The following is a 16,797-nucleotide window of genomic DNA, read 5'->3' on the forward strand; positions in this document are numbered from 1 at the left end:
CTGTGGTAAGCCTGGTGGTCGCAGGTAAAGCAACTCGTGCAGTTTTGAAAAAGACTGCACATATGGCATCGAAAATTTTTGCGCGCTCACACTCAGTACGTGCTCTCGAAAGGATGAAACTTACTAGCCAGCTTGTGTTTGCCTTTTGTGAGGTCAACATCAGAGAAGTAGCACCGGTGCATTTTATGAAGCTGCCTAAAAAAAGTATAAGGTTTCCACAATCATAAGCGACTGCATTCAGCGTATTTATTTGCGCAAACGGTTCGGCGGCAACCATAAAGCGCGATCGTTTTGTTTTGTTTTATTTTTCTCTTATGAAGACCGCGTGGCGTAAGGACAAACATTCAGAATTTCTTTCAATCGAAAACACAGTAAGAAGATGTTGCTGCCCATACTATATGCTACTAACGGCAAGTGCCTGTTCTAAAGTCCCAATCAATGTCAGGAGCAGCAGCTGTCTGGCTGCACATTCTAATGACAGCTTCGTTGAGGAGCTTTCTTGCTTAATACAAGTAATATTTTGGCATGCTTACGCAAGCTGTGCTTTCTTACAGATGTCAGAAAGCGCTGAAAAGTTCGTAAGCATTTCAATGACATGCTCACAAAATCAGCCATTGTTGCCTTTTACAGAGCTTATCGAAACTCCTTTACCAAGAGCTTATACTCTTACATTCCTGTTGCCCACAAGAAAGTGCTGCAAATCACGGGACAAGGCGCGATCGAGTGGCGCCAAGCGAGAGGGGCAAGCCGGGAGCAGCAGATCCAGCCGTTTGTGAGCGGCTGGATGTGCTTCGAGTGTGAGCTATTTTCGCGACATGTCAAACAAGCATTGTTTAATAAGACGCTACGACCCAATCTCGCACACAATTATTTATTTATTTATTTATTTATTTATTTATTTATTTATTTATTTATTTATTTATTTATTTATTTATTGTTTGGTTGTATAGATTTGTGTTCCTCCGTTTCTTCATGGAGATGTGTCAGCTGTAGTTTCAGTAATAACCAGCGGCAATCTGTATTCCTATGGCGCAATATTTATTAACGCCCCACATTTTGCGTCCTACCAAACACTCCGGCGAAGTACTACCTTTTACCGGCGAAGCTCCAATGTCGGCCCCAGTTCTGGCACATCTTCTTTGTCTACAGCGGCTCATATTTTACTAACAGTTGGGAGGCCATCTTTGAAGATACAAGGTTGATCAACTATTAGTGTACGGTTTACTCTTCTTGTATCAGCACTTTGCCATCAAGCACACGATCTCCAACGTGCAAAAAAAATTGCTGAGAAATTGAGCTGTATTCCTCATATATGGCTAAGCGCCCCTAACGTACCTGCATCTCAAGCCGAATGCAAATTGAGTGTTTCCCCGGCATACGTGGCCCATAAATTTTCCAGATGTACAACGTATCCGTCGTGTAGCAAAGGCACGCCACAGCTTTCGTCCCTTCACGAACCCCTTGCGCAACGTTTAAGGGCTCACTTTCACTGGCCTCCGCGTGAGTGGAGATCCTAATCGGGTGGCGGGCACGCAGACGCCGGCCTCCAAATCAAGGCGAATTGCAAATGACAGGGGGAGAGAGAAATGCAAGTTTGGAGTTACGAGTGTAAATGAAAACAATGGCGGTACTCGTTTTGGGTACTACAGAGGAGTGGAGGTAAGAGCAGGACACATTCAACTAATCCCTCTGAAATTCGAAAATGGCGGGGAGGGATGGTTCGGTTAGGAGAACACATCAAAACGCATGTGTCTGGAAAGAAAAAGTTGCAGTTAAGGTATATTTGGTATGTTTATGTGATTAGTATAACGAATGCATTCAAGCGCTTCCTTTGAAATATTTATACCCATCGGTTGGAGTGTATTAAACACGTCAGTGATATATGACTTGATATTTTTTTATATCTAGAAGACCGGAAGTTTGACTGTAGAATATGAAGTTTAATTTAATCGAAATTGCCGCCTGACAGATAAAGTGTCGCACCACTGCTTTAAGAAGTTGCTTTGTCATGTTCGCGCGGTGCCCGTTTAGTCTAACGCATTACGCGTAATGCGAATGTTGTGCGTTCGGTCCCCGCCGGCAACAAGTTACCTTTTCGCCCACCTTTCATTTCTCTCTTCCTCAATTTTGTACGTAATAATTTCAACCAGTGCTAATTACCGGTAATTTATGCTTTCCATGGCTTCATTGCCTGTTGACTTTATATGGCCGTGATTGACAAAAAATCAAGCCCCTCTGCTTCCCTTCTTCAAGGTATCTCTTTGCAGTTCTTGGTATAGAACATCCATCTTTTCGTACGTAAGTGTTGGTGCCATCTTCGTTAGCGACGCGCCGCGCATGCGCAGTGGCTTTGGCCTTACGCTGCTGTGTTCAAGGTCGCGGGTTCGATTCCGGCCACGGCGGGCGCATTACGATGGGGGCGAAATGCAAAGACTCTCGCGTGCTTATATTTAGGCGCACATTAAAGAACCCCAGGTGTTCAAGTTAATCTGGAGTCCCCCGGCCACCACAGCAAGTGCAGAGAGAGAGAGAGAGAGAGATGCAAATGAAAGGAAGGCAGGGAGGTTAACCAGACTTAAAACGTCCGGTTTGCTACCCTGCACTAGGGGAAGGGAAAGGGGAAATAAAGACGGAAAGAAGAGCGTGACAAAAATGAAAGCATGAGAAAAAAAAATATGAGAAGGGACGAAATGGGGTCATTAGAGTCTTTCTAATAGGCCACTGTCACGTAGAAAAGTCAACAGAGCCTTGACCGACTTTTGCTGCGACGACAGTTCACGTCGGCATTCCAAAACTGACTGTTCTGAAAGCGGCCTGTCGTCGAGGCGCGCCAACGCGGTCGCTAGTGACAGCCGGTTCGCGCTGTATCGAGGACAGTGGCAAAGCACGTGTTCGATAGTCTCTTCGCCGCCGCAGTGTCTGCAAGCCGCGCTGTCATCCATACCGACTCGGAAGGCGAAGGATCTTGTATAGGCGACACCAAGCCACAGTCGGCAAAGTACTGCTGTTTCGACGCGAGAGAGTCCAGGCGGGGGTCGAAGTCGAAGGGATGGGTCCAGTCGGTGTAGACGTGTATGCTTTAAGCTGGGTGTGTTCCATAAAGTTTTGATGGCTTCATTTGCAAGCACACGAATTTTCGTTGCAGCGTCTGTTCTTGAGAATGGAATGGAGTCTTGTAAGCCCTCCTCGTGTGCAGATCGTGCTGCTGCGTCGGCAAGTTCATTGCCCATTATGCCACAGTGGCTTGGAATCCACTGCAACGTGATGTCGTGTCCTTGCTCGACGAGGTGGTGAAGCAGCAGTCTGATTTCCATAACTAGTTGTTCGTGGGGTCCTCGGCGTAGGGCAGAAACCAAACAATGAAGAGCAGCCTTGGAGTCAGTGAACACGCTCCATTTCCTGGGTAGTTCTTCAGAAATTACACGAAGTGCACAACGAATAGCAGCAAGCTCCGCGGCAGTCGATGTAGTCTGGTGAGATAGTCGAATCTTAATTGTGGAAGGTTTTGCAGGAAAGATCACCGATCCTGCAGACCCATTCACCGAGGTTGAAGCGTCAGTATATAGATGATGATGCTCGTTGTAAGTCTCATACAGCAAGAGCAGTGAAAGCTGCTTGAGTGCTGGAGACGAGAGTTGGGCCTTTGTTCGTATTCCTGGTACCATTAGTCGAACATTTGCTCGAGCCAAGCACCATGGTGGAAACGGAACTTTCGCTGGAGCTGTATAACCTGATGGAAGGTATGCACGATAAGGCAGGACTGTTTCGCAAAAGGAAGCACGTGGTCGATCCACTGGCAGTGAGGCTAGATGATGGGCAGGGGCTCGAGCAAGGTGTCTTACGTGTGCTCTGAGCGCTTCCATGACTATATGGGTCTTGGCTGGGAAATCGTGTGCAATGGCAATTGTTTCAGCCGTTGACGAACACCGCGGCAATCCAAGACACACTCTAAGTGCCTGGGCCTGGACGCTTTCGAGTGTGCGGATATTACTTCTGCAGGTGTTGGTCAGCACAGGCAAGCTGTATCGCAAGTACCCAAGAAAGAGCGTCCTGTACAGCTGCATCATTGCATGTACTGAAGTACCCCAGACATTTCCTCCAAGAAACTTAAACACATTAGAGATATCTGTCAGGCGCTTCTTTAGGTAGGCCACATGAGGACTCCAGCAGAGGTCACGATCAATAATTACGCCTAAGAATCGGTGCGTCCTGACATAAGGTATGCTTTGACCGTCGATAGAGACATCGTATGATCTCATTGGCTTTCGGCTAAACGCGACCAATGCGCATTTTTCTGGCGAGATCTTGAGGCCTTGTTCATTTAAGTATGCCGATGTTGACGTGGCAGCTTTTTGAAGCCTGGCGCGTACTTGCGGCCGTGTCACACCAGATGCCCAGACGCAGATGTCATCGGCATACATTGATATTTTAACTGTGCTCGGAAGTCGTTCCACGAGACCAATGAGTACAAGGTTGAAAAGCGTGGGACTCAAGACACCGCCTTGTGGAACTCCATGGTGCGTATAGTATTGCGAGGTTGGGCCAGCTTCAGTGTTAAGAAAGAGAGACCGCCTATGTAAATAACTGCGAGTCCAACGATATAATGGACCGCCTAGGCCCACCGATTCCAATGCTTCAAGTATGGCGTCATGAAGAACGTTGTCGTAGGCTCCCTTTATGTCTAAGAACATTGCGGCAGATAACCTCTTACACGTCTTTTGGTGTTGAACATAGGTTACCAGATCGATAACGTTGTCGATAGAACATCGGTGACGTCGAAAACCAGCCATGGCGTCCGGGTAGATTTCGTAGTGTTCAAGGTACCACTCAAGTCTGGCGAGGATCATTCGCTCCATTACCTTCCCAACGCAACTTGCCAGCGCAATTGGTCGGTATGAAGTAATCTCTAAGGGAGACTTGCCAGGCTTAAGAAGCGGTACCAGGCGGCTGATCTTCCAATCTTGGGGAACGTTGCCCTCCTGCCACGACTCGTTATAGATATTAAGGAGTGTTCTTCGTGCCCGTTCACCAAGGTGACATAGCATGCGGTAAGATATGCCATCCGGACCAGGCGACGACGACCGATTACATAGGGCGAGCGCCGCGTCAAGCTCCTGCGTCGTGAAAAGCAGATCCATGCGTGAATCTCGTGAATCTGGAATACGGTTCAATGTAAGCGAAGCTGTACGAGTTGGCTGGCCCGCAACCATAGCACAGAAGTCTTCCGCCACATCAATGTCTTGTCGGCGCTGGAATAGTGCTAGGGCCTTAAACGGGAAACGCTGTTCCGGAACAGAACGTAGACCACGCACAGTTCTCCATATTTGAGATAGCGGTTTGCGGGGATCTAGCGACGCACAAAATTTCGACCACCGCTGAGCCTCTAGTTTGTCCATGCGGCGTTGTATCTTCTTTTGCATTCGCCTGGCTGTTCTTAGATCCTGAATTGACTTAGTGCGTCGATATCTTCTTTCGGCACGACGGCGAATCGCACGAAGCCGCTCCAATTCCAGGTCGAATTCAGAATACCTTGGAGAACACGTGAGTGTGCGCGTGGCTGTCTGTGCCGTTTCCTTGATAGCTTGTTGAAGTCCACAAGAGAGGCCTTTGTGACAAGCGTCCTCAATGTGGGATTTAAAGACAGTCCAATCTATTCTTCGTATCGTGGTGGACGTATACGTGTTAGACATTCCCGTGATCTTGAGGTAAGTGGGGATGTGGTCACTTCCGTGCGTTTCAATGTCCAAAAACCACTTAACATGTGTGGCGAGGCGGTGGGAGACGAAAGTCAAATCGAGGCAGCTGCTATACGTTATTCCCCGCAGAAATGTTGGACTCGCGTCATTCAGCAGGTAGAGACCGTTGTTGGAAGCCAAGGAAGCTAGTCGTCTTCCCGTCGCGTTAACCTTAGAGCTTCCCCAAATGGTATGGTGTGCATTGAAGTCCCCGGTGATAATCCATGGACCAGGTTGTGTTTTTAAGATGTCTTCGAGCCTTTTGGTGTCAAATCGGCTTGATGGAGACAGATACACCCCCAAGAGTGCAAAGGTGACATTCCTATTTTTAACAGTCATGCACACATACTGATTGTCGTCATGAGGTTGCACCGGTTGGACGACGTAAGTAAGTTCACGGCGAATAAACACGACGACCTTGCTGCTTTTGATGTCGCTTGATGAGAATGTTGTCTCGTAGCCGGATAGTCTTATTGGATGGGATAATCTTGGTTCACAGATGACAATGATTGGAAATCGGTTAGTGAGAACAAATTGACGAAAATCGGCGATGCGAGATCTTAGACCTCTCGCGTTCCACTGAAGGATGGACGCTTCTCTGACCTCCTTACGAAATGACTGGTGATTGTCAGTCATGGCTTCACTCAAGGCTTGCTAGGACGGGGCTCAGCGCGTCGAGCACTTGTAGCCCACTTCGAGCAGATGGAGTGTCAATGCTTGTCAGCATGGCCCTGATGACATTCACAATAGATCGCAGCACCGGGATCATTTGGCAGTCGACTGTTGAAGCCTCACCAACAGAAGCGGGCTTCGATGGGAGCGTCAAGCGTGGAGGCTCCTTAGAAGACTGATTGCTTGCAAGCGCCGGCCACTCTTCCACGGGGGCAGCGTTTCCCGTCTGAGGTCTCCTTGTGCTCTCGGGCATTCTATTTGAGGATGATGGCGTTGGCACAAGCGGCGCACGAACTCCACCCTGTCTTGAGCGTTTTCGTCGATGACGACGTCGACGCCGGATCTTTTCTGAGGCTTCTCTATGGGTTGAGTTATCCCTGACCATTTGCTTCAGAACTTCGAACTCTTTTTTGAGTCTTGGGCATTCTTTAGACGTCGCTTCATGGGTGCCTTTACAGTTGCCACACCTGAAGTTTGTTGCACGGCAGACATCTACAGTGTGTGACTCCGCGCACCGGGGGCACATTGGGGAGTTTGCGCAGGCGCCCTTAACATGCCCGATCTTGAAGCACTTGTGGCATTGAAGCGGCTTTGGGACAAACCGCCGTACGACATGTCGGAAGTGACCGACCTTTACGTGTGAAGGGATGGAATCCCCCTTGAACACAATCTTCACACAACGGCTGTTGCCGAGTCGGCATACGTGCGTGATGACCACTCCTTCGTATGCCGGTTTGATTAGAATTGGCAGGTCCGAGTTCGAAATAGCCAAGTCAACGTCGTAGATCACACCTGCAGTGCAGGCCCCATCCATAGGTATGATCGGTCGTACTTTTATGTTCCCCAATTCTGTGATCTGTCGTAGCGTCTCCAGCGTGGTTCCACGGGTTGTGTCGACAGCTAGAACATTCTTTCGTGTGTTCAGCCGGACTTCCTTGATTTCGTTTGGCGCCTTTCCCTCAAGAAAAACAGAGAGAGCTTGCCTGTTCAATACTCGAAGGTTGACGGAAGAATCCACTGGCATGAAGAGGATGGTGTGCGGCCAGCGTTCACTGCCTGCCTGCATGGTTGACGTACTCGCTGGTGACGACGCCTTGATAAGCCTCCTTTTAGCCCTTCGGCTCCTCACCGACACGAAGCTGTCATCGGATGAGTCGTCACCTGTGATTGAGTAGACCTCTGTGTCTTCACTGGTGCTGGACCAGGTGCCTCGTTTCCTTGAGGAGCTTGTCAATGTAGTGATCTGGCCAGACGGGCCGGCAATAGGCTCTGCATCCATGGCCACAGGAGTAAGAGTCTCTCTGGGGCGTTCACTGGTGGTTGACCAGGTGCCTTGACTCATAGAAGAGCTTGCAGTTGCAGACTTCTGGCTGCACGAGCCTGCGGAACGTTCCGCGTCCATCACCTCAAGCCAGGACGCGGAAAGCGCTCCAGAGACTGATGAAAATTTGACGAAAAACTGGCTAGCTGGCACAGGTGCGTTCTAGCACTGAGTAACTTCGTCGTCCTTCACAGCAAGTGCAAGTGCAGTGAAGTGCAAGGCACGCCGTTGCACACCTTCTAATTTTAGTGCGTTCTTTAGGCCGTACGGATCCCAGCGTGCCACCACAGCATGCCTCATATTCAGTCCACGGTTTTCGCACGTAAAACCCCAGAATTCAGGTTTAATTAACCTTCGTTAGGGACAACGCGCTATCATTCGGCATTAGGATTCGCAGCTGAGTCAAAAGCAAAAGTTGTGCTTGCTATGCAATTGCAGGTGCTTGTGGCGTTCCTTCCCATCAGCAAGCGAGACAACAATACAATGCAACAAATCATGGGTGAGTTGTTGCAGTGCTAAACCAGAATGCAGGTCTTCAATTTTAAACCTCAAGTGACATAGTTCTCATGCTTCGGTCACAAATATACAGTAGATATTTGGGGCTTCCTAATTTTCTTTAATATTGCACTTCAAATGCATTTATTTATTTATTTTATTTCAACGTACTATCAGCGCTTTACAGGGCCGAGATAGGAATGAGTACAATAACGTATTACATACTATACAACACTAAACACTAAACACGCAGCAGTTCATATGATCAGGTATACACAAACGATATTAAGTATAATTCATGACACTTAGTGCATCAGCTTGTGGCACTTAATACAACACTATAAGGTAAGAAAACTGAAATCACACGCCACTAAGAAGAATATTGTTGAAGGTGGGTCCGAAACTGCTCGCAGTCAGTCACGCTTACCACTCTCTCCGGCAGTTTATTCCATTCTCTCGCAGTTTGCAAAAAGAAAAAATATTTAAAGCAATCTTTAGAAAATCTACCCTCTTTCACGTACTTTGAATGTTTATTCCTTACTACCCGCGACGTTGTCTCGGTTATGTAGCGTTCCTTGTTTACCAGCACCATGTGATTCATAATGCTGTAAAAAAGGCTCAGCCTTTTCTGTTTCCTTCGAATTTTAAGTAAGGAAGGTTTGCCTTTTCATAAAGCGGTGACACCGAATCTTGTCTTCGATATTTGGAAAAGAATGAAGTGCAAGGCATGCCGTTGCACACCTTCTAATTTTAGTGCGTTATCTTGGTCGTACGGATCCCAGACTTCGATCGCATATTCCCTTATAGGACGAACTAGCATTTTGTATACGATAAGCTTGGATTCTGCAGGTGCTTGTTTGAAAGTCCGTCGAATAAATCCTAATCTTCAATTTGCCTTGCCTACTATATTGTCAATGTGGGTCGTCCAACTCATATTTGCAGTCAAAGTTACGCCCAAGTACTTGTATTCGGTCATTCAATTTAATGGTTTACCCGACAGGGAGTAGTTGAACTGTAAACGGGCGTGTTTGTGCGATATTGTCATGCATAAACTTTTGGCAAGTTCAGTGACATTTGCCATTTCCTACACCATTCATGTATTTGATCTAAGTAAGAATTAAGTTTAAGTTGGTCAGCTGCGGAGGTCACTTCAGTGAAAATAACGCAATCATCTGCAAATAATTTGGCTTGAATTGACGGGTCTGCTATCAGGTCATCGATATATATTAGGAAGAGCAGGGGTCCAAGCACAGAGCCCTGCGGCACTCCGGGGTCAGCCTCACGTATTGTAGACTGGCTTTTTTTAACACCAACGAACTGTCGGTGATTTATTAGAGAAGCTTCGATCCATTGGACAACTTTGAAGTTACCTAAGACGACTCTTAAATTCAATAATAGTTTCGTGTGACTAATCGTATCGAATGCCTTTTTAAAATATACGTAAATTATATCTACTTGGCCTCTTCAATCTAGTACTTCAGAGATAAAATGTACTGTTTCCACAAGTTGTGTCACTGTTGAGAGGCCGCTATGAAAACCATGCTGAGACTCACTGAAGAAATTTTCGCTCGTCAGAAATTCTCTGATGTGTTTGGAGACAACGTGTTCAAGAATCTTGCATGGTGTTGACGTTAGTGCAATAGACCTGCAGTTGGACACACATTTAGGATCTCCTCCTTTTGGTATTGGGATTATTTTACTTAATTTCCAATCGTCAGGTAGAGCCCCTGACGACAGTGATTTTTGAAAGATAACTAAGAGGTATTTGGCCATCCACTCTGCATACGTCATTAAAATGCGTTAGGAATTTCATCAGGTCTAGACGATTTACATTGTTTTAGATTGAGCAATAGGTTAAATATACCTGGCTCAGAAAGCTGCAGTTCGCCTAGAGGAAGGAAGCAACGAGAAATGCAAAAGTCATCTACTTCGCCATTGTCTGTAGTAAATAGGCTGGAGAAGAAACTATTAAGCTCATTTGCAATATCCTCTTCATTAGTAATAAAGCATTGAGTCGTACTCAACTCAGAGGTTGCCTTTTTATCTTTTGAAAAGTGCCTCCAGAACTTCTGGGGTGAGTCTTTAAGGAACTTTGGCATTGTAACACTAAAGTACTTCTTTTTGGACTCTCTTATTTTATCGTTCAACTCTTTTTGAGCGCAATAATCTGTTCTAACAGATCTAGACCACGCACACGTTTGCACCTTGTTTTGGATCGTTGTATCTTCCTTTTCAAATGGATAATTTCGCGTGATATACAGGGGTTATGCACACGTTTCTTTTTTACCCTCAAGGGCACAAACTGGGTTATGAATTTGTGTACAAGGGCTTTAAACATTAGCCAAACTTTGTTTATATCCGTATTTTGTTGAAGACAAAGCGCCTCAAACCATTCAAAACAAATGTCCAATTCGTCAAGTATAGCCGTATCATCGGCCGTATTGTCGAAACACGCCTGGATTTTGCTGCAACGTTAGTGTTATGCCAACGATGGAATGATAAGAAATTCTAGGAAAAATCTCAACTTTGTGTGACCGGAGCAACAAGTTTTCAATCAGAAATATAAGGTCAAGGACAGTTTTGCTGGCTTGCTGGACACGAGTGTATCCATTGACAACTTGGTGAACACTGTGCGAAAAACACATTTCAATTAGTGCGATGGCAGACTCGCATTCCCTATTTCCCGGCAACATGCTGTGCCACAATACGCTAGGAACATTGAAATGCATGAAGACAATGCATGAAATCATTCAGTCTCTCGATAGCTGCTGCGCTTGTCCCAGGTGGGCGATACACTGCACGGATAACAACTTCGTTTACACCAAAAAAAGTTTTTACACCACGCTGTTTCCATATCTAAAGGGTACCCAAATACTGTATACCGCAGTCTGCTATCAATGAAAATCTCCACACCCCCACCTCGGCTGCTACGGTCGTTCCTTACCACTCTGTACCCCGGCGGAGAGATTTCGTGATCATAAACTTTCCCGAAACATTCATTCATAAACATTGACTGGAAATTGCACAAAGGGCTTGTGGGCCTGGCAGCACTATATGCACAAAGCAACTCATTGCACAGGGCAGTGCTGCCTCGCCGCTGTGTCAGTGCTGTAAGAGTCAGTCGAGCATTTTTGGACTTACACACGTGGATAAGAATCTACAATAGCGCTCGAGAGCTTCCAACAAAGTAAGTTTTCTCGTGGCCTCTAACAGGTCTGCAGCCTGAAAGTGGTAGGCCCACTGCAGTGTTTGTAAGTGGTTCAGGCTGTACTCCTCTACTGCAGGCCACCACAGCTGCATAACTCGGCCACGAATGAAATCAGAGACCGTATTCATAAAGCTTTTCGTTCGTAAGTGATCTTTGCCATTGGCCAGCCGCTTTCGTAAATAATGTGTCCCAGATAACGATTGGTTGATACCTTCTCTTAAGAGCATGCAGTTCTAGCGTAAGAACGTTTTTCTGTAAATGCCGGCCTAGAAATGTTTATTTACTTATTTGGTGCAACCAGCTCTGGTCTGTAGGGTTCTGCTCCCAGTTGTACCAGCTTATTTGCCTCCCAGAAAGCAGCGTGTCAATTTATTTGTCGACAGACAACAGAGTACCGCGCCAATTTTGAAACTAACTGTTGAAGAGGAAGTTGCTGTCACTAACCAAGCCAAGGCTAAAAAAACACGTTTCGAAGCCCATATAGGTTCCTTGGTCAATATGACCAAGCAACCCCTACAACTCCAAAACATATCTGTTATTTCTTTTTCGCATTGACTTGGTCAGTGACTGCAATTTCTTCATCGTCATGCTACTTCATCAGACGAATTTTTGTCGAACCCTTGAGTGAGACGAAATGCTGCAGTACAGATCCTCGACTGAAATAAGGATGACGTGCAAACCAATCAACTTGTACTTTAATAATGAAGCAAGCAGACTGACGCACACCTAAAGAGAAAGAAATAAATAGCTAAGGTCACAACAGTTGCCGACCAGCGTAAAGCCTGTCGTCGGTTTCCGAGCTTTATCCTTTGTGTCCGCGGTAAAAAAGTGCAAATCGACAAACTTAAGCAGAAATACGATTCAGTAGCAAACACGGGAAAAATCAAGGCAGACAATAGTGGTTACACTCGCAATAATCGACCTTATTGCAAGCGCAACGTCTCGCCCAAACTGTAACATAACTACGTTGTATAAGCCACAAAGTCAACCAGCACGTAAGGTTCTACAGCTTCTTCAAATAACTAATGCATATTAAGGGCAAACGAACATTACATGGGACGGCTAATCAGAGATCAAGTACTCTCTTTCTATATTTTACCTATATTTCCTTGGAGAAAAGAGGTCATTATCAAAGAGGTCAGTTCAAAAAACCAAATGCGCTAGCCTTCATGTGGAATATAAGCGGTTGTCGCGGTTAGCATAGCAAATTGGTTTTCTTTCAGCTGTTACCTCAACCATTGTTCCACTCAGCAATCGTTTCAGAGATGCGCAGTTGTGGAAACATTCGAGGCCACGGCGACCGCGTACTGGGGTCTCAGTAAAACCTGCGTTTCACAAAAGCTTCCGAGTTTCCGAGACAGTGCTCCTGACTCTCAGTAGTTTTGGAATGCCATGCGTGCTACAGGGCCGGCGCCACAGATCTTTCCAGCAGTAGGCTGGCTTCGAAACTTATGGCAACGATGGTAAACAACTGCAGGAAGCAAAGGATAACGGAGCGTAAGAAAGCCGTCTCTTTGTTGTGCCTCGCCACTCCCTGAAGAAAGGTCACACGATGCTCTATCGAAAGCAAAAAAAAAAAAAGTTATAATGAAAAGTACGAATATCTAAACAAAACCTCCGCGTTGCTGTATACAGCCTACCACGAGCGTTTGCTTTTTTCAGTTGCTTTAATCAGCACGGCCATCATGGTGCCCTAGTTTTCTGCCTCCAGCCAATATCCACGGCTGATCGCTGCCGCCGGCGTCGGTTGCAGTGCAAGGTTGTTTCCTTGCACCGGTGCAGTGGGATAACCGGTGGGCGCTGGAATGACGCAATAAATAAACTAATAAAGAAGAGAAGCTCTCCTTCCCAGAAACAGCTAAACGCCCTCGACCGCAGTGATTACGCAGATGCAGTCGCTGTATTACAACACATATGGCAGAAGACACCGCTCCAGACGCCAACCGCGTACGTGCACTGCTTCTGGGCAGCTTTGTAGAATGCTCGTTAAAGCCAGCGCTCTGCCCGACCGCTTCCGCCTGAGGCACTTCCCCACAGGTCAGTCATATCCTAACGATTACTCGCTGCGCCCGGAATCGACTTGTCTTCAAAAGCAAAATTAACCAGGGCTCAATTCACCAGGCTTTTTCGTTTTTAAGAAAATATGTCTATGGCTCTTTGCCTTATCTAATGATATGTTCGGTATTCCGATTGGCCGGCACCCATATCCTTAGAATCGGTTCAAGCAGTGTGACCAGATTTGTGCATACAGACACTGATCTGCAGCCAGGCAAATGAGCGAGATCCTTTTCGGAGTTTTGTCGAATGGTCTTACTTTTTTATTGATGTTCTCGTTGTTTTCATTTTGCTTTCTTTGTTACTGAAGATCATAACCTGACAAACAAGCCGATGCATTGTACGTGATCGCGTCAACTCCAGAACTCTGGCAGCTATTCCGTCCAACATGGCGCCGTTGCACCATCTTGAACAGAACAACTGTCCGCGTGCACCAGTGAAACATGTTCACCTAACTTCGGTAGCGGATCTGGATCCACTAGAGTCGCAGTCTCGTGTCCCTGATGCGCTGCATACGTTACACTCGGAGGCCCATTTCTCAGCTCATTACAGGTGTTGTCGCAAAAGCTGGTGGGGACACTCAGTCTCCTCAGTCACCGAAGCACTGCAGGTATTTCCAGCATGACTGTATAGTTGTCAGCCTTTCGCATGCCTTGTATGCTCCATGGAAAAAGGACGAAGTTCAATAATATTATTGGAGTTGCCTTTTAAAAATATGTATTTGTCTTTGTCTGCAGCGAAAGTTTTGACAGCGTAACGTGAAGAAATGCCCATTGCTCTCCGATATAATGAATCTGCGTGTCAAAATGTGTTTCAGGATCACCAGGGTCAGTTTTAACCGCGGCGGGCATTCCGCCCGGTGTTGCTGTGCAGTGGTTTCTTGTGCGTGGTTCTGCTTCTGCAAGAAAACTGGTGTTAAATGTTTCTCTTAATGTGCTGTGCGAACGTGCTATATAGTGAGCTTGGTGGTGTAGGCGTGAGCTTCGCCTAAATACAACCATAATTTGGACAACCAGGGATTCTTTAATGTGCACTTAATTCAATTACACGCGTGTTTTCGCATCTCGCCCCCATCGAAATGCGGCTGCCGTGGCTGGGATTCGATCTCGCGACCTCCGTGCTTAGCATCCCAACACCATAACCACGGCGGGTTTGCCTAAGCATGTTAATCGATCTCCGAGTATGCGCTTGCGTGTCGGGACACTTTACTAGTGCATGGTGTGGTTCACACGCTTCATCCAACAGGTCAAGAAACAAACCTAACGATGTCATCATTCGGGGGCAGATTTCTTTCACGTGCCTGCGTAGTCGAATGAACGAACAATAAGCAACTGCGATTCCGGCTGTGCAGGTACTGTGCGCTTACAGTGAACTCCGTCGGGCTTCAGCAAAAGCCCGTATGCATGCCTGAATCATCTTCATCCTAAAGGCATGAGGGTAGCATTTACAATGGAGGAAAGAAAGATAAATTTTAGCTCATCGTTTAGTCAGCCCAACTCAAACACATGCACTCTAGCAAGCACTCCGTCGCGAGTCGGCAACGCTTACGGTGTCAGCGGGAAGTATAGTCCTCGCTTCGCCACCACGCCGAATAAACGGACGCGGTGCGTTCGCATGCTGTTGTGGTCGTTTTGTAATCAAGTTTACTGCGCGAAGCTTGCCTCTGGAACATGGCGTTTAGGAAACGCGAAATAAATGTGGTTCGCTGGGCGTGAAGCGTCAGCGGAGCGCGACGCTGAGCTGCAGTCTGTTCAAAACATTGCCATCCCAACAATTCAAGCGAATTTGATCACACCCCTAACCCCAGAAAGTGAAATTTCTTTATGATGACAAAGTCATCATTGTTTCAGAATGCGAACATGTTATACAGTCATATTAGCTAGCACACCATTTTACCAGAGAATTTCTTTATTCGTCTAGAATCTAGCGAATACATGGCAATAAGCGAGATGCTCAGCTTGATCGTTGCAGTTTCATGGCAGCGCATCGTCGCGATCACCGGCAATATCGCTAACATACGATTGTGCTTTTACACCAGCCTGTGGAATGCTGTAGAGATAAGCTGTTCATCTTCCGTTGTAAAGGCTACCTTCGTGCACCTACTCGTGCACATACAGAGTACGCGCGCAGCCAGTAATCGCAGATGCTTGTTCTCGCGTTCGGCTTTGTAGGTAAGTTTTAGAAACCCGCCCTGGGATGCCAACGTCGTTGTGCTTGTTTCTTGACCTGTTAGAACAAGCGCGTGGACCACACCATGCACTGCTAATGCTTCCTGTCACGCAAGCGCATACTGGGAAATCGACTGACATGTTTAGGCGAAGCTCACACCTACACCACCAAGCTCACTATACAAAGAACATTCAGCGAAACATTTCACACCAGGTTTCTTGCAGAAGAGGAACCACACGCGGTAAACCGTGCTACCTCTGCTGCCTCTGCCTCTGCACAGCGATACCGGGCAGAACACTTTGTCGTCTGCTGCGGAGCAACCAGAAATATGGCGCCCGGCGCCGAGGCACCACAGTGCCGCGTCGCTGCCGAACTTAAGTGCATACACCCCATAGGCTACCTGGCTAGGCGAAAATTAGCAGCAAAAGAAATAACAATAATTTCGACAATTACGTAAAATATTATAATTTACTTTAGACATGATGTGATCGTGATATCGAAGCCAAAGGGTAGTGAAGTAATGTCTGCTTAGCAGAAATCCTAACGCTAGCACTATAGTTTCGAGATATGCGGCCTTTAACGTATTACGAAATACTTGGGCCTACCAGGTAAATTTTCCAAAGGCGTGCCTCTAACAATTCGGGACGATCTTAACTGGAAGGCCGAGACATTTTTTAGCATATCTTGAGGACGGATATCTCGAAAGTGCTGCTTGTCTTAGAATCTCTGCTATGCAAACATGACTTCTCCCCTTCTCAGCTTCAGTTTCTCAATTGCAAAATGTGGCCTAAGCCTAGTAAGCATAAATATTTAAAATGTTATAAAAAGGTAGTTTGACTTGGAGGCATCCCAAAGAACTTAATTTAGTGTACATTGTAGCGTAGACGGTTTCAACATTCAATGCTCGTTCAGCCAAACACAATAGTGTATAATGGTTCCGCGTATAGCGCTGGCCGCATTGCTGAGATGATGCAGTTGGAGCTTTGGTGTACAATGAGTTGTCACGAGATATGTGAAATGTCCCATACAGGGGTAAGCCTGACTATTGTTGCTTTTAGTGGACATTGGACAGCACACCTTCATTTACTCTAGTCCTACTATGCACGGTGTGTTTTAGCTATACGACAACAGATTATGTGGCA

General features: G+C 46.5%; 1 protein-coding gene across 2 annotated transcripts in view; it reads right to left on the reverse strand.

The window, feature by feature from the left end:
- LOC139053093 (probable G-protein coupled receptor CG31760) overlaps positions 1-16,797 on the reverse strand; it is a 180,405-nt gene that overhangs the window by 33,037 nt on the left and 130,571 nt on the right. The gene's annotated exons all lie outside the window — the stretch shown is intronic.

Source organism: Dermacentor albipictus, chromosome 1 (genome assembly GCF_038994185.2).
Source record: "Dermacentor albipictus isolate Rhodes 1998 colony chromosome 1, USDA_Dalb.pri_finalv2, whole genome shotgun sequence".
Taxonomy (NCBI): domain Eukaryota; kingdom Metazoa; phylum Arthropoda; class Arachnida; order Ixodida; family Ixodidae; genus Dermacentor; species Dermacentor albipictus.